Source organism: Pongo pygmaeus, chromosome 8, assembly GCF_028885625.2.
Source record: "Pongo pygmaeus isolate AG05252 chromosome 8, NHGRI_mPonPyg2-v2.0_pri, whole genome shotgun sequence".
In the NCBI taxonomy this organism is placed as follows: Eukaryota; Metazoa; Chordata; class Mammalia; order Primates; family Hominidae; genus Pongo; species Pongo pygmaeus.
Window position 1 is genome coordinate 81,648,171 of NC_072381.2, and position 19,236 is coordinate 81,667,406.

The 19,236-nt window shown below is 36.1% G+C and overlaps 1 protein-coding gene across 20 annotated transcripts in view; it reads left to right on the top strand.

Moving 5' to 3' along the window:
• RHOBTB1 (Rho related BTB domain containing 1) overlaps positions 1-19,236 on the top strand; it is a 132,563-nt gene that overhangs the window by 58,690 nt on the left and 54,637 nt on the right. For 11 of the 20 annotated variants that reach the window (XM_054435789.2, XM_054435785.1, XM_054435787.2 and 8 more), the window contains one exon: positions 1,556-1,606. The exons of 2 other annotated variants lie outside the window; for them this stretch is intronic. The gene's annotated coding sequence lies outside the window, so the exon portion shown is untranslated. Of the gene's footprint in view, positions 1-1,555; positions 1,607-2,051; positions 2,108-7,109; positions 7,182-19,236 lie in introns of all 20 variants that reach the window. 7 more of the 20 variants (XM_054435798.2, XM_054435791.2, XM_054435796.2 and 4 more) reach the window with 3 other exon arrangements.

The window sequence follows — 19,236 nt, forward strand, 5'->3', positions numbered from 1 at the left end:
CTGTGTGTGCTCAGCTTTGGGGAAAACAACCAAGGGGTGATGTGCAGACAGGAGAATCCAGCCCTCTGCCCCCCGAAAAGAAGTGGAAGGCAACTATGTAGAAATATATCATTAGATCCTACTGTTAGCTGCACCGTTTACATCCCCAGCAGTATCAAACATCTCAACTGAGGAGCAATGTCAATATTTAGACTTGGACAAGCCAGAAAGTTAGAAGGGAGCGCCAAGCACAGGGTTTTGACTTGGCTTTGCACGTTAGCACACAAGCTGTGCCTTTGGAGCTGACTGTACACAATTGCTGGGGGCAAAAATCCATGAAGGTTAATATATACACAGAGGCACCCAGATCTAGGAAAATCTAGGAAGTTAAGACCAGAAGAGTCGCCCTGACTTTGAACTTCCCCATCCTGTGCTGTTCACTGAGCCTTGTTGAACTCCAGCCAGACGCTCAGCTTGAGATTTCACTGGTTTGGGGCTCCCCCACCCCCAACCGCTGCTGTGGTGTACGTTCTACACTAACATACTCTAAACAGAAAAAAAAAAAAAAATACCGTTATCAGTGGTTTCATCTTTGTATAAGCCCTCTGACGAGCAGCAGATAGTAAATAGTCAATAGGCTGTTTGTTTGGTCTTAGCAAGCCTTAGACCTTTTTAGACATACTCTGGTAAGTTTGTTTACAAACCGTATTTAGAAATTTGGAACTACGTTTCATTTCCAGTAACCTTGTAGATGCCTAAGAGAGTCACTGGTTGCTAGAAAATAAACACAAGCTCTTTTCAGTATAAATAATGTCCGCATTCTGCTCCACAGGTGGAGTGGGCAGTAAATTATTATATTAAACACGGTTTCCTCTGAGATTCCTGAATCATATTTGGACATATTAATGGGGAAAAGGTTTAACCAGTTGATCCTAGTGCAGAAGGCTTTGGAAAATCATTAGGAAGCAAGAATATCATAGTCAATATACTAATTTTGCCCATTATTATTTTCCCAGAGTTTGAAGGTAGTGTAAAATTTTTTAAGTGCATAACGCAGGCTGTGTGATCACACAGGTGGAAATAGAAACACATGTAACAGTTTGATGTTATTGGCTCAATAATACAAATTATAAGCTATACAAATACAACAGGAAAAAACAAAATTGTTTGGTCTTTTAATTATGATTATATTGTCTAAAAATGCTATTTTGAATAGGATGACCACATCTATGACTTCTGTATTGTAAAATGCCTGTAAGATTTTCATTGTTATCTATCGGTTTGTGGCCAAATGTTTTTAGGGTTTTGTTTTGTTTTGTTTTGTTTGTTTTTTTGGTATCGTCCCAAGAGCTCAAAAATATATTTTCACAAATCCTGCAAAATGTTAACCTAGCTATTTCAGGATGTATTTGACCCAAAGAAATGCCACATTAACACTGGCACTTAGCAAAAGTAAAGCAGATTCTTCCCTTTCTCGGGGGAAAAAAGAAAACAACATATGTTGAAAATTTTAGTGGCTCCCCATGTACTCCTGGCAGGCAATAGAATTTATAAAGTATTTCTCTCTTTTATGTAGGTAAGTCCAGCTGTGAGCAGAGTGTTCTGTTCTTCACTTCCAGCAAGCCAGGTCAGTGTCTTTGTGCAAACCCATGACTATAGATTGGTAACATTCTGTGTCTAATTTTGAGCATGCATTTCAGAACAGGTTTCTTAATCATTTGTCTTTTAAAAATTTTGTCTTTGACTTTTTTATGACTCAGTTATGAATGTCATAAGTTCAATGATTATTAAAATTATTGCTTACTCTGGGAGTACAATGGTACAAATATGGGCCTCAAACCAGTTTGTCCTTCATACGACTTTTTATTTTTCACTTTAAGCATCAGAATGGTGCCCACGGTTGAGAATACTGGGGATCTGGATGCTTGATAATTGAGGGTTTACTTCTATCCTAATCTTAGCACTCTGGGGCTGGAAGAAACTTGATATAATAATAATTGACTTATTGAGCATGAATCACGGTTCAGGTAATGTGCTGCATTCTTTATATTAATATTCTTATTCTGCTTCAGAAAGAAAAAAAAAATCTCTGGGAGGTGAAACCACTGTCTTGAGTCCCAAACTATAGGTGAGGAGTTGGAAGTTTAGAGACATTAGATAATATGTTCAATTCTTACTTCTATTAAATGGCACAAATAGGATTTTTAAAAAAGTTTTTGTCTTACTCTAAGACCTAAACTCTCTAGTTGAAAAATTGTTTTCCAGTAGGGAAACTGAAGACAGAGAAGGTTAAGTGACTCGTCTAAGATAACTTGGTAATTACTAGCACATATAACAACAACGGCCCAGCTGTTGCAAAATAATAAATTCTATTCTCTTAAGTAAATTGGTGAAATTGTAAGTATTCATGTGTACTTTCTGGCATGACACTGTCAAAGATATAAGAAAGTTTTTATTGTGGGGTCTCTGGCCTTGAAGATTTTATGGAAGATTTAAAAGGCAAGATGTTAAACATTCAGGTATGCAACAATAGAGAATAAATCAAGATTATACTTGCCAGAAAGCTGAATTGGGGATCAATGGTACATTTATGAGAAGTTCAGCATTTTCCACTCTGTGGAATTACTTTGCAATTCCATATATGCATGAAAAAAATTTCCAAGCACATTTTTTTGTCTGGATAGATGATTAATCGGTGAGAGTTTGGGAAAGGACAGAATGTAGAATTCCAACCCAACAGGGAGAGATGATGTAGTCATCCAGAACCGCTAAATTGCAGTATCTCAAACTCAAAGATGTTATTGCTTCACAAGCATGGTAACCTAAGATTGTGAGCTGTTCGAATCTGCACAGCATCTTTGAGAAAGCATAATTTGGCATGACATTTAAAAGTACTGGATTTTTCCTGGAACCTCAGTTTGTCTGAAAGGCACCACATAGATGGATTTGGATACATAATATATAAATCCTAACCAAAGTCCTGATAACAACCAAATATTAAGCAAGACTTTTTCAGATTTTGTCTGAATTAACAGCCTTCTCTCTTCTGTTCCCCTACTTCCCTTCTCCCCTCTTTCTTTTTATAGAGTAATTTGTAACAGTTGTTAATCCTTCTTAGCTAATTTTATATAAAGGGGTACTAAAAAATGAAATGGGGAACAAATTATTAAAGCAAACCTTAGGATATCATCTTTTTTAATGTACTGATAACCCCCACTCAAGCTAATAGCTCTAAAATCTTAATTAGTGAAGATATTTTTTAAGCATTTAAAGGGATATTATAAGCTGTCCTATAACACGTCTGACCTGTAAAAGTTGTTATATAGTGGATCATTACAAAATAGGTCACATTCTATAACAGCACTATTATTATTGGGAAGATCCCATTACAGGCCAAGACCTCATCAACATGATTAGTTGTGATAATGGTATATAATAAAAATATCAATAAAGCAACCATAAATCTATAAAGCACTAAAATTATACTTTGAATCATATAATGTTATGAACAAAAGAGATCTAGGAATTAGCATGGTATCTCTAATAATAATCATTTAGCAATCATTTGTTTTCTCTTTTGAACTTCATGAGGCTTTGGTTAGTATGCATGACTTACCTCTTTAAAAATGGCTGGAAACATTTGAAATTCTGCCATTTTTTGCTCAAGAAAACAGAGAAATGTTTAAAACTTTCTCTTGGTCTTCTTTTTAGAAAATAGGCCATTCACGTTTCCCTTTGGCTCCATGTTTTAGGGTTTAAAGAGCATAGGTGATTTGAATGTGGTTCTTTTGTTCCTCTTCTCCGCCAGGCTTCCCACCAACATCACAATACCAAAACAAAACTTGGAGAGGGAGGGAAAAATGAGTTCCAAAAAGTGTGTGTAGATAAGGATGGGAGATGGGCGAGTGTGTGGGCAGCAGGGAGGAGGAAAAGGAAAGAGAAAGCTTTTGAGGGAAGGGTCAAGAGGCAGTCACTCCAGTGGATGGGATATTTACAGATTAGTTATTTGTTAGCAACATAATTTTTTTATTTTTAGTTTGTAAACAAATAGAACCCACTTCCTCCTCTTCCTGGCACCTTTTGTTTCTTGTGCCCATAGGACAGAAATTGGAAAATTGGCAAAAAGACGCCAAAAATAATGGATGTGTGAGTATGACTGCCACTTTTTCCAGATGTCCCAGGACACTCCTGTCTTCAGATACTTTCTTGAGCTCTGTCATCAAATACATCAGCATGCCTCTGATCAGGCTTTATCCACTAAAGAACGAATTAGCAAGTTTTACAGAGAAAGCGATGCCAGTAGGTCTAGAAGAAAGCAATTACATGTCTCCACTCTGCACCTAAGTTTACTTATTGCGTAGACACAGGTTAATGGCAAGTTCCCAGCGTTAATGAGGCTATGATCTCAGGTTCCGTCTCTCTGTGGAGAAATTTCCTTTGAATTGGTACCCAACTGTAGACCAAACCCCTAATGATTGCTGTGATAACAATAAACTAGCGTTTACGCCCCTACTAGATGCCAAACACGTTAACTAAATTACAGCTAATATTCATTATCAATTCCAATTTTACAGAGGCAAGAAATGGAACTCAGAGATTTTAAAGAACTACTAGGAGACAGAGCTTGGATTTGCACCCAACACTGTCTAAGAACTTGAATATATATTTGCTCTAAACAAACCCCCCCCAAAAAACAACACTTTAAACCATTTCATTCCAGGTTACTCTTGCAGATGTTGGAGTATAGAAGTTATTCTTCTGGGTTTGTTTCTACTTTGTAAATTTCGTATTTAAATTTGAACTACACAACATTTTTGCCTGGATAAATTGGCTAACTCCTTAGGTCATTTTAAATGTATTTTGATGGAAGTTGTCACAATCTTAAACAGTTGAGTCATAGAGAGTTGAATCATGGAGCCAGGAATGTCCTTATTAAGGATACTTAGCCCAACCTCATGTGGATGGAAAACACTGGCACCCAGAGAAACAACGTAACTTGACTACTCTCATAGTTAATAAGTGACACAGTCTGAACTGAACCCAGGCTTCCAAGTCCAAGCCAGAGCCCAGTTCCATTACATAACACTGCCTGAAAAGTGCCAAGTCTTCTAAATCTTCCAATGTAGCCTGAAATACAACTAGCAAGTATGATATACATCTGAAACCCAAGGTACATCCAGAAATGCTGATAAAAGAATTCCAGTCGTGTAAAGGTATGGTGGGTACTAGGAGAAACCTCACTTATCTTCAGTGGTGCTGAGATAAAATAGTCTTTTTCTCTTATTCAAAACATAACACCCTTCTAAGCTGTCTTTGTTACATAAACCCTTCCAAGCTGTCTTTCTTAAGTGATCTGTTCCATGCTTTTTCATTTTGACCAAACTCTGGCATTTCATTAACTATGCAACTTAGGTGAAATATGACCTTACTTTCCTCAACTGTAAAATGGGAACAGTATCCCCTCCCCTCTCAGAGGGTTATGAGGGTGTTATAAAATCCTCATGCATGTAAAGCACATAGTAGGTGCTCAATAAGGGTTAGCTCTCTTCTTAGCCTTCCTAGAGTATCTCGAAAGAAAGCGTTTTAACATATTAGGCAGTTGTATCATTTTTGTCTCTAAATTTACTGGAGTCATTTGAATTCTGATATTGTAAGGAATGGTTATAGGAACCTTTTTTTCTTGAACACAACAGGCCGAGTGGTCTCTCTGGGTTCCAGTGGCCCAGTCTCCATTACACTTGTTTTCTTCACACTCTGAGGTTGCCAAAGTTTACTTGCATTGAATTATTTTATTGCCTTAGTTTCTGCTGCAAACTAACACCAAGCTTCTCTTGCAGATTTGTGGCTCTCATTTTCTTCCAGACACTGTTCCTAAGTAGCTAACATGTTTTCTACATGGAACTTTGTATCTCAAAGCCACTATTTCCAGCCAGATAACTAAGAAATATTTCCAGAGAATATTATTGCCAGTAGAAAATTTTTGCTTTCAATTTTGAAACGTGAGACTTTCCTACCTTCATTTCAATTCACTGTAGTATTGAGTATTTGAGGTATGCTGCCCCTGTTTTTTCTTTTTGTCTCATGTTGCTGACTGATATATTGATAGGAAAAGCATAAACACCACAATTTCCCCATTTCATCTGCAGCACTTGATAACTACCCTGGCCTAAATTACATCGCTGGGAAGTGTTTTGTGCACTCCTCTCCCCAGCTGCCACATTTTGTCATGTGGCACTTGCTGCCCTGCTTTGGACTTTTGGAACCGAGTTCTTGCCAACACGTCCAATTCATCACATATGCGGAGGAAAGCTAAGGCTTTGATTTTTTTTTTAAATACTTGTACCTGTTCTTCCTTTTTTAGTAATAATCCAAGTGGCCTAGAATAGACTATATTATCCTGGTGGTGCAATTTCACTTTTAGCATTTGGTAAATGCATATTGCAAGATGGATGTCCTTCTTCAAATTTAGAAGTAGCAAGTATATGTCTTTCCCAGTGCTATGAAGTGGCTGAACTGGGTCTAGGTGCTGAGAACTCACCCGCTGCTATATTGTCCTTAACCTTCTACTAATCTCAAATTGATTATATGTAAGTTTTTATTTTTACCAAGGAATTAATTGCTTTTAGAGCTGTGCTCAAGCTTTCATGTGCATACAACAAAAATGGGCATCTTGTTAAAGTGCAGATTCTGATTCAGTAATTCTGGGATGGGGCCTGAGATTATGCATTTCTAACAAGCTCCCCATTGATGCCAGTGCTGCTGGTCTGTGGACCACACTTTGAGTCATGAGGTTCTAAAGAATAGTGGTTACTATATCTTATGCTGAAATTCATGCTTAATAGGCCATAACCAGACCACCTTATTTTATTTACTTGTTTCTTAAATCATAAAAGAGTCATGGAATCTTAAACATAGGAGGGATGTAGGCGGTGATGACCTGGTAAATCAACCAGCTCTCCTGGAAAAAAGTAAAATGCATGTATGTGCATACACAAATTGACATAAATTTTAATGACATAAAGAATATGTAGTACACACTTTACAAATAATAATAAACTCTATAATACTTGTTATTATAAATTCAATATAGCCAGTTGGGTCTCACAGAATGCCTTTGTTGTTTTTTGCAGAACTCTTCTATTCATAGGCCAACCTATGTTGCAGTTGATTAAGGGGTGCAGCTCCCATGTAAATGCTCTCAGGTATTTTCCTTTATGTTAATCAGTAAGACAAAAGTGAAACATCAAAGACATACGTCAGAACTCTACTCATTCATCCATGATGTGAATCACTTCCTTGCTGAACCAGATGATAAATTTTAATACTGAAAGAATATTTTTCAAATGTACTGTTCATATTTTAACACCTACACATATAGCACACTTTAAAGTTTAATCTCCATTATTAACACTGTTATTTTCTTAGATCTAGAACAATAAAGCAAGCCCTGATTGGTAGTGGCTGCTGATTTCTGTGGTGTAAACACGCCCACCGTGGCCAATTTCAAGCTACTGATGTGGCTGAGCACAGAGTTGGAAAGAGATGATGCAGTGTCACACCATTATATTGTACTTTCACCATATAGATAAAATTGGCATGAATAGCCTGAAAATATAGTTAATAGTAAACAGAAATAACTAGAAAGTGATGCATTTTGAGTACTTATTATCTTTGTTTTTAGTATAATTTATTTAACTGTAAATTTATATAGTTTAATTTTTAATACTGGCACTAATGGGCCTGCAAAATTCCTAAAAATTTAACAACTAGTTCTTGTGGGCTAGTAGGGGCTGGCTTCTGCACAGATCATATAGATCATCTGGTGTAGTGGTTCCCAACCTTGCTTCACACTGAAATACCTCAAAGAACTTAGAGCCTACAGTTTTAGTAGATCCATGTTAGGGCCCAGGAATCTGAACTAAAAACGTTTTTATTGAAGTATATCTTATATTTAAAAAAAAAATTACAAGTGTATAACAAAAAGTTTTCCTAAATTGAACACACTCACATAACCAGCACCTAAATACAGAAACAGAACATTACCAGCACCCAGAAGCCCTTCTCATGCCCCTATCCAGCCACTACCCAATCAATGTAACCCTTGTCTTGACTTCTAATACCATAAATTAGTTTTGCCTGCTTTTGGACTTTATATAAATGAAATCATATCCTATGTATTCTTTTGTGCCTGGCTTCAATATTATGTTTGTGAGATTCATCCATAATGTATGTAGCAGTAGTTCATTCATTTTTAGTAGTGTATAATATTCCATTGTATAAATAGTCCTCAATGTATTATTTTTTATCCATTTTACTGTTGATGGGTTGTTTCCAGTTGTTGGCTGTTTTGGATAGTGCTGCCAAGAACATTCTTGTACAGATAGCAGTATGCAAAACAAAACAAATCCCCCAGTGAGTCTAATGAGCAGCCAATCTTGACTGCCGTCTCTATATCTTCCCCTCCTCTCTATGTCTCATATAACATGCCCACGGCCATTGATCCTTTCATGTGAATGTACTTTTAAAACATAAGCAATGAAGCCCATGTGCTTCCATTCATTAAAGTATGTTCTCCTGGCTCTTTACAATACACGTTCACCAGCTCTCCGTTTCGTCAAGGTATCTGCATTTGTTCTCTCTAAACAGGGATGAGATTTGGCCTCACTTCAGTAAGCATGGGAGAATAATAGACACAGTGGACCTGGAGCCAAAGGCTAAATTTGGCAGCTGATCATTAAGGCTCCTGGAAAGAGGCTTCAAGTAAAGGAGCTTGTTTCCTTTTGTGTGTATCAAACAAAAGTCAACAATGAACCCTTATATCAGATTCTAATATTCTTTAAACTCTATTTATTTGAAGTAGACCAGGGACTCTCTTCTGTCATGACTACTGAAATCTCTCAAAGTCTCATGACTTGATCTGGAAAGATTAGAGAATGTTTTCCCATGGTCTTGTTCCTGTACCTAGCATTCAACAGGTGTATCCTTGTTGCATTGTTCTATGCTGAGGGGTTATGTAGGTTTTGTGGTTGGGCCTATTGAGGTATTAGTTCCTTTGATATAAGTAAAGGGAGCTGAATAACCAGGAACTCCAAGATGATATATTGATGAGTGGGACATCTGCTCAGGATTGAAAAGAAGGTTCCAGGAGCAGCAAGGCTGTTCCCTACCATATGAAACGCACTTCACATAAAGTTCTTAAGGCACACAGAGAGAAGTTCAAGAGTAGATGTTAATTTCACATAACGAAGGAAGAATGTTTTCTCACACACGAAAATATTTTATTTCCTTGTTTTCCTACCTCCTTGCCCTCTTTTTTGTAAAATTTCTTTATGTCACAAAGAACACATGTTCACTATAGAAGAGATGAAATATATAGATGAGAAAAATGAAAAAAATTAAAATGAATTATAATCCTATCCTATAAAAGATGTTGGCATTAATAGTTTAGTATATCTCTATCTCAATCTTTTTGTGTGTATTTAGGCACATAATTTTTAAGGAGTGATGTTATTTTGTAAATTTTTAAATCTTTTTTAATTTAAAGATTGTTCATGATCATCTTAATATAACAATGAGTGTACTCCTATAACACATTTTTGATGGGCATATATTAGTTTTTCTTTAATCCATCTCCTGTGTTTGGACTTCTAAAGTTATTTTTGTTTCCACAAATAGTGATATGATGATTAACATTCTTTTTTTTTTTTTTTTTTGATGGATTCTCACTCTCACCTAGGCTGGAGTGCAATGGTGTGGTCTCAGCTCACTGCAACCTCCGCCTCCTGCCTCAGCCTCCCGACTAGCTTGGACTACAGGCACGTGCCACCACACCCAGCTAATTTTTATATTTTTAGTAGAGACGAGGTTTCACTATGTTGGCCAGGCTGGTCTCAAACTCCTGACCTTGTGATCTGCCTGCCTCGGCCTCTCAAAGTGCTGGGATTACAGGCGTGAGCCACCACGCCCAGCCGATGAACATCCTTTAAATGAAATCTTTTTCTATACATTTATTATTTTTCCAGGAATAAAACCTTAAAATTGGATGAGAGTTATGACATTTTAAAGTCTTTTGCCTTAAAATTTCTAGTCGCACTACAGACTGGTATCATTTTCCACTTCCACAAACAGTGCTTCATCCTGCTTTTTAAAATTGTACAATCTTTCATGTAATAATTTCTACCTAAAGTTGGAAGGTATAGGAACATGCCCTGAAAAATACTAGCTAGAAACTATTCGTTGTTATTAGCCAATAACTTCAAATAAAGTAAGAGATCTTAAGAAGTCTGGTTAATTTTCCACCAGCACGTTTGCATTTATGGTCTAACGTTGCTGTGAAAACCTGAAAAAAGTTTCTTCGTTTGCCTGAATCAAAGCATAGCCTAGTCCTAACGAGCATATGATAGTCTCATAAATGTTTACATACAATTGCTTGATTGTCATTGTATCAGAAGACCACAGCAGGTGGTCACGCTGCTGCTTCAGAAGCTAACCTGGTAACATCTTTAGAGAATGCTTTCAATGAGTAACTTAACTACAGAAGGTAGTGGAGACTTTTCTTCATGAATATGGGTTTTTAAACACCCATAGTCTACAGCCTTGATATTAGCTTTCTCAAATGAGCTCTTAGTATATCTCTATCTCAATCTTTTTGTGTGTATTTAGGCACATAATTTTTAAGGAGTGGTGTTATTCTGTAAATTTTTAAATCTTTTTTAAAGATTTATCATGAACATCTTTGCCATCTCTAAAGATTTGACCAATATTTTGATTATTAATTCTTGACAAAGCTTCCCGATCCAGCCCTTAGCTGAGCCCCACCCCCATGAGGATGATAGGGCCTCCAAAATCCATGTGTAGAGTTTCTTGTTTCTTTCTGTCTTTTTTTTTTTTTTTTTTTACTTTAAGAAAGTATTGAAGTATAACACATAGAGAAATGTATGCAGATCACAAATGTACAGCTTGATGACTTTTTGCAAACTGAACATACCTGTGTAACTGGCACCTAGATCAAGAACCAGTACACCACCAGTGCCCTACTTCTGGTCACCACCCCACTCCACCCTCAGTGTGTTTGAAACACCTCACGTTTTATGTCCAGGGTAAGTCCTTCATTTACAGAATTCTATGTTTGCCTGAACCATTACTTTATATGAGCTAGCTACTGTTAGCTTACATCAAGGTGTCTCCCTTGTCACTGAAAATGTGTAGAAGTCTGCCTAAGTAAAGATTACAACGTTAAATTTGGGCACTGAGTGTACATCAATATTTATGTGTTTGTGATTTCCAGGTACACAAATACATACATGGCATGCATACCAACAAATCTGGAACTACTTTCTTCTTAATGAATGTAAAACTGAATTATGCTATATTGATTTAAGCTTAGAATATCTTTAACTACAATTGATTGCCACAGAATATTTCATGTGCCCTGTTTCCAGTTTTTTAAAATTGCTCATTTCAGTTACCATAAGTATTCCTTTTGAATGTTCAAGATTTCAAAGCCAAGAATTTTTCATCTTCTGTTTGAGATAGAATTGTATGTGTTTGTCCTGAATATCCACAGCTGTCTTTTTATATGGTTCAATTTCTGTGTCTGATACTCAGAAAAACATCATTTTGATTCCTGTGGGGGTTTTTTTATGTGAGAGCTTGAGTCAGAGAAAGAAACAGGTTTAGCAGGCTCTCTATGCTTTATATATACATATAGTTTTGAAAAAACAATTTATGTGTTATCAAAAATCATGTATTATTATTGGGTTGTATAAGTGTACTCTTAGTAGAAGTGACAATCAAGGGTTATACTTAATATACCCATTAGTTTTTTAAAAAGCTAAAACATCTTTCTCATTATAGAAGTAATATGTCTAAGAATATTATTCAGCCATAAAAAGTAATGGAGTAGTGAAAGGTGCTACAATATGGATGAAAATTGAAAATACTATGCTAAGTGAAAGAAGACAGACACAATAGGCCACATATTGCATGATTCCATTTATATGAAGTGTCCAGAATAGGAAAATCTGTAGAGACAGAAAGTAGATTCGTGGTTGCCAGAGCTGGGGAGAACGGGAATAAAGAATGACTGCTAGTGGGTACAAGGTTTCTTTGGGGGATAATGGAAATATTCTGGAATTAGATCGCAGGAATGGTTGCACAACCCTGTGAATATCATAAACACCACTGAATTGTATACTTTAAAAGAATGAGTTGTGTAGCATGTGGATTTTATCTCACTTTTTTTAAAAAAGTAAGACGTGCATTGTAGAAAATTTGGAATCAAAAGAAAAGTAGAAAATGGCAGGAACAAGTTATAGCCTCATTGTCCAGCAACAATTACTGTTGTTTTCTAGCGTATTTCCTTCCAGTTTGTTTTGTTTCTCATGTATTGTTGTTGCAGAGGGAAGACGTCAATGTTGCTTCCTGTTACATGACAGAGATACAGTTATTAAACGTTAAATAGTCACATATTAAAACCAACCCAACCCCCTTAAAAAAGGGTAGGTCCCAAGAAAGATTCATTTATTTGTCGGAGGGTATAATGGATGGGAATGCAAATAAGACAAGCAGAGAATGATGGCTAGCCCTGTAAGAAGGGATGAAGAAGAACCTGAAGGGAAGAGATCCCAGGTCCTGAGAGGCAGAAAGACAGATTTGAGAAGTTCCCATGAAAGTTGAGACTCCAGAGGGAAACATTTCAAAGAGACTTTTTTAGGAGGTTCACTGTAAGATGCATAATAGGTGAGGTAAGCCACGCCTCTCTATTCATAAGCAGCTACATGGTTCACAGCTTTCTAAGAATCAGTTTGTGTTTCTTTCTGCTATGTCACTGTGCTAAGACAGGGCTTCATGTGAATGCATGAGGCCCAATTTTATTTGGGTTACACATACTTATTTACTGTTGTTTCAGTCGAATGTATTTCACATTACTATTCCACACTTTCCCCTCAATAATATCAGCATTTCTCTGGATTATTGCAAACTCATCATAAGCATAACTTCTATGACAATCTTAATAGATAAGACTTACTGATGTTCTCTTGATACCAAGCACAGAGATTGAAATATTTCACAAGCATTATCTAATATAATCTTCACAACAACCCGTGGAAGGAGATAATTATCCCCAGTTCACAGATAAGAAAATAGAGGCTCCGACAGATTAATTTGCCTAAAATCACTTAGCAAGTATCTTAATCATTCCCTCACTTCTCATAGGTTGTTTTCATTTTTTTCTTAAAGATGTGGTAAATATATTTGCTTTTAAAACATTTCACATTTATAAAATTATTATCTTAGATGGATATATTAGAAAGTATTTTTTAAATTTCCAAGGGTTGAGATTTTTTGTTCATGTTATAGAGCTTTTTCTTTCAATTGTTTCATTTACCTCTTTGCGGCCAGAGAATTTGGTTGACAACAATTTACACTTTGGGGGATTTGGGGCCTTATGGCCCAGTATGTGGTCAGCTTTTTAAATGTGCCAAGAACACTTGAAAGAAAGCTGTCTTTTTATAGGTTTAAAAAATGTGGGTTATTTATTAATTTAGCCTTAGTATTTGTTATTCAGACCCTCCATATGTTGTTTATTTTCACTTTCTTAATCTGACATTGGTTTATTCTGATTTTTTGTCCCATATATTTGTTATTGTTGTGAATTTCTCCTTATACTTAAAAAGTTTTCTTCATTTTATTATATGCTTTTTGTTCTATGAAGGTTCATGTTACTTCTACTATGAATTGGCCTTTTGTAACCTTCTAGATTATCTCTGGCAGATAATTTTTTTATACCATTTTGTAACTAAATTCAAACTAACTATGTAGGATGATCTTACATTTTTATTGGCTTTAGTTTCCCTAGTTCTTTAAAGCCTGGATGCATTTTGTTTGTTTGTTTTTAGTATTTAATTTTCAATTGTCTCTAGGTGTTTTGGCTAGTATCTTTGAGCAGTTTCCTTAAGGGAACTTGTGTTTTTGACCTGAGTCTTTGATATCTAAGAACAACTTTATGTTGCTTTCATATAAATATCCATTTGGCCCAAGTCAGAAATGTATTATTATATCCTTTTTCTTTCAAGAATCTGTTTTTTTAATTTTTCATTTTCAATTATTATGGATGCATGTTAGTTGTACATATTTATGGGGTATATGTGATATTTTGCTACAAACATAAAATGTGTAATAATCAAATCATGGTAATTGGGTGATATGGTTTAGTTCTGTGTCCCCGCCCAAATCTCATATCCAATTGTAATCCCCACATGTTGAAGGAGGGGCCTGGTGGGAGGTGATTGAATCATGGGGGCAAACTTCCCCCTTGCTATTCTCATATTGGAGTTCTCAGGAGATCTGGTTGTTTAAAAGTGTGTAGTACTTACCCCTTTGCTCTCTCTCTCCTGCTACCATGTGAAGACATGCTTGCTTCCCCTTCACCCTCCACCATGACTGTAAGTTTCCTGAGGCCTCCCAAGCCATGCTTCCTGTACTGCCTGTAGAACTGTGAGTCAGCTACACCTCTTTTCTTTATAAATTACCCATTCTCAATTCTTTATAGCAATGTGAGAACAGACTAGTACATTGGGGTTTCCATAACCTCAAGCATTTATCCTTTTTTTGTGTTAGAAACATTCCAATTCCACTCTTAGTTATTTTTAACTATACAATAAATTATTGTTAATTTACTATAGTTGCCCCATTGTGCTACCAAACACTAGATCTTACTCCTTCTATGTAACTGTATTTTTTACCCACTAACCATCCCCTTTCTGCCCCCCTTTCCACTACCCTTTCCAGCCTCTGCTAACCACCATTCTATTATATTCTCTACCTCCATGAGCTCAAATTTTTTGGAGCTCCTGTATATGAGTGAGAACATGAAATATTTGTCTTTTTGTGCCTGGTTTATTTTATTTAACATAATATCCTCCAGTTCCATCCATGTTGTTTCAAACAACAGGATTTCTTATCCATTCATCTGCTGATGGACACAGGTTTATTCCATATCTTGGTTATTGTAAGTAGTGCTGCAATAAACATGGGAATGCAGATATCGCTTTGATATACTGATTTTCTTTTTTTTGTTTTGGATATGTACCCATCAGTGGGATTACTGATATAAGATGGTTTGATTTTTAGTTTTTTGAGGAACATCCATATTGTTTTCCAAAATGGCTGTGCTAATTTGCATTCTCACCAACAGCTTGCAAGGGTTCCCCTTTCTGTACATCCTCACCAGCAATCATTATTGCCTTTTTCATAAAAGCCATTTTAACTGGGGTGAGATTATATCTTATTGTAGTTTTCACTTGCATTTCTCTGATGACGAATGATGTTGAGCATTTTTTCATATATGTGTTGGCTATTTGTACATCCTTTTCTGAGAAATATCTATGCAGTTCCTTTGCCATTTTTAAATTGGATTTTTTTTCTGTTGAGTTGTTTGAGCTCCTTGTATATTCTTGTTATTAATCCCTTGTCAGATGGGTAATTTGCAAATATTTTCTCCCATTCCGTGGATTGTCTCTTTACTTTATTGATCGTTTCCTTTTCTGTGCTTGATGTAATCCCATTTGTCCATTTTTGCTGTGAGATCTCAGGAAATCTTTGCCCAGCCCAATGTCCTGGAGTGTTTCCTCAATATTTTCTTATAATAGTTTCATCGTTTGAGGTCTTAGATATAAGTATTTAACCTATTTTGATTTAATTTTTGTATATAGCATGAGACAGGCATCTAGTTTCATTCTTCTGCTTATGGATATCCAGTTTTCCCAGCATCATTTATTGAAGAGACTGCCTTTTCCCCAATGTATGTTCTCAGCACCTTTGTCAAAAATAAGTTGGCTGTAAATGTGGGAATTTACTTCTGGGTTCTCTATTCTCTTCCATTGGTCAATGTGTCTGCTTTTATGCCTGTCCCATGCTTTTTTGGTTACTATAGCTTTGTAGTATGATTTAAAGTCAGATAATGTGATGCCTCCAGCTCTATTCTTTTTGCTTAGGATAGCTGTGATGGTTAATACTGAGTGTCAACTTGACTGGATTGAAGGATGCAAAGTGTTGATCCTGGGTGTGTCTGTAAGGGTGTTGCCAAAGGAGATTAACACTTGAGTCAGTTGAATCTGTAGATTGCGTTGGGTGGTATGGGCATTGTAACAATATTGATTCTTCCCATCTATGAACATGGAGTATCTTTCCATTTTTTGTGTCCTCAATGTCTTATAGCTTTCATTGTAGATAACTTTCACTTCTTTGGTTAAGTTTATTCCTAGGCATTTTGTTTTATTTCTAGCTATGATAAATTGGATTACTTTCTTGATTTCTTTTTCATATTGTTCATTGTTGGCATATAGCAATGCTACTTATTTTAGTACACGGATTTCATATCCTGAAACTTTACTATTTATCAGTTGTGATAGTTTTTTATGGGATCTTTAGTGTCTCCTAAATATAAGATATCATCTGCAAACAAGGATAATTTGACTTCTTCCATTACAGTTTGAATGTCCTTTATTTCTTTCTCATGTCCAATTACTCTGACTAGAATTTCTAGTATTATGTTGAATAAAAGTGGTGAAAGTGGGCATGCTAGTCTTGTTCCAGATCTTAGAGAAAAGGCTTTCACTTTTTCCTAATTCAGTATGATACTAGCTGCCAGTCTATTGTATATTGCTTTTATTGTGTTGAGATATGTTTCTTCCATACCCAGGTTTTTGGGAATTTTTATCATGAAGGATGTTGAATTTTATTGAATGCTGCTTTGGCATCTATTGAAATGATCATATTGTTTTTTTCCTTCATTCTGTTCAGATGATGTGTCACATTTATTGATTTGCATATGTTGAACCACCCTTACATCCCTGGGATGAATTTCACCTGATCATGATGAATAATCTTTTTAGTGTGTTGTTGAATTTGATTTGCTAGCATTATATGGAGGAATTTTGCATCTATGTGTATTAGATATATTGGCCCGTAGCTTTCTTTCTTTGTTGTGTCTTTCTGCTTGTGGTATCAGGATAACACTGGTCTCATAGAATAAGTTTGGAAGTATTCCTTCCTTCTTGATTTTTTGGAATAGCTTGAGTAGGATTGCTATTAATTCTTCTTTAAGTGTTTGGTAGAGTTTAGCAGTGAAGCCATCAGGTCCTGTCCATAATTATTTATTTATTTATTTATTTTGGACAGAGTGTTGCTCTGTTGCCCTGGCTGGAGTGCAGTGGTGCGATCTCAGCTTACTGCAACCCTTGCCTCCCAGGTCCAAGTGAGTCTCCTGCCTCAGCCTCCCATGTAGCCGGGATTACAGACATGTGCCACCATACCTGGCTAATTTTTGTATTTTTAGTAGAGACGGGGGACGGGGTTTCACCATGTTGGTCCGGCTGGTCTCGAGCTCCTGATCTCAAGTGATCTGCCCACCTTGGCTCCCCAAATTGCTGGGATTACAGGTGTGAGCCACCACGCCCAACCATGTCCTGGCCATTTATTTGATGGGAGACTTTTTATTACTGCTTCAATCTGGTTACTTGCTATTGGTCTATTCCGATTTTGTATTTCTTCATGGCTCTATCTTTGTAGGTTGCATATGTCTAGGAATTTGTCCATTTCTTCTAGGTTTTCCAGTTTATTGACATATAGTTATACATAATGGTCTCTAATGATTCTTTGAATTTCAGCAGTATCAGTTGTAACATCTCTTTTTTATACGTGATTTTATTTATTTGGGTCTTCTTTTTTTTCTTAGTCAGGCTAAAGATGTGTCCATTTTACTTATCTTGTCAAAAAAATTCATTTTGTTGATTTTTTCTATTTTTATCTCAATTTCATTTATTTCTGCTCTGATTTTTATTAATTCTTTTCTTCTACTAATTTTGGGTTTACTTTGCTCTTGCTTTTCTAGTTCTTCAAGAGATATTATAAGGTTGTTTATTTGAGGTTTTTCTACTTTTTCGATACAGGCATTTATTGCAATAAACTTTCCTCTGAGTACCATTTGTGCAGTGTTCCATAGGTTTTGGAATGTTGTGTTTGCATTTTCATTTATTTCAATAAATTTTTAAGGTTTCTTTTTAATTTCTTCAATGACTTAACGTTCATTCAGGAGCATATTAGTCTTTTCTTGCATTGCTATAAAGAAATACCTGAGACTGAATAATTTATAAAGAAAGGAGATTTAATTGGCTCATGGTTTTGCAGTCTTTACATGAAGCATGGTGCTGGCATCTCCTCAGCTTCTGGAAAGGCCTCAGGAAGCTTATAATCATGGTGGAAGGTGAGAGGAGAGCAGGAATGTCACATGGCCAGAGGAAAAGCAAGAGAGAGAGAGCATAGGGTAGGGAAGGAGCCACACACTTTTAAATGACCAGATCTTGTGTGAACTGAGAGCAAGAGTTCACTTATCACCAAGAGGATGGCTCAAGCCATTCATGAGTGATCTACCCCCATAATCTAAACACTTCCCACCAAGCCCCAACTCCAACATTGGGGATTACAATTTAACATGAGATTGGGTCAGGGAAAAATACCCAAACTATATCTAAGAGCATATTGTTTGATTTCCATGTGTTCATATAGTTTCCAAAGTTCCTCTTGTTATTGATTTCTAGTTTTATTCCATTGTGGTCAGAAAAGATACTGGATATAATTTTTTTTTAATTTTTGAGACTTGTTTTGTGGCCTAACATATGGTCTATCCTTGGGAATATTTCATGTGCTGAGGAGAAGGATATGTATTCTGCAACTGTTGGATGAAATGTTCTGTAGATGTCTGTTAGGTCCATTTGGTCTATAGTGCAGATTGTCTGATTTTTTTTTCTTGATTTTCTGTCTAGATGATCTTTCCAATGCTGAAAGTGGGATACTGAAGTCCCTGGCTGTTACTATATCAGGGTCTCTCTCTCTCTCTCTCTTTAGCTCTAATAATATTTGCCTTATATGTCTGGATGCTCCAGTGTTGACTGCTATATCCTCTTGCTTAATTGACCCCTTTGTCATTATATAATGACCTTCTTTGTCTCTTTTTACAGTTTTGTTCCTGAAATCTATTTTATCTGATATAGATATAACTAATTCTGCTCTTTTTTGGGGGGTTTTATTTGCATGGAATACCTTTTTCCATCCTTAAGGCTCTGTTATGTGTTTTTAAAATCGTCTTCAAATAGTGTCTTGGTGAAATTTATAGTCATTCATATCATTATTTCTTTATGGAGAGGGTTTGTGTCCATTAGTTTTAGGAGATATTTTGATAAGATAAAATGGGAT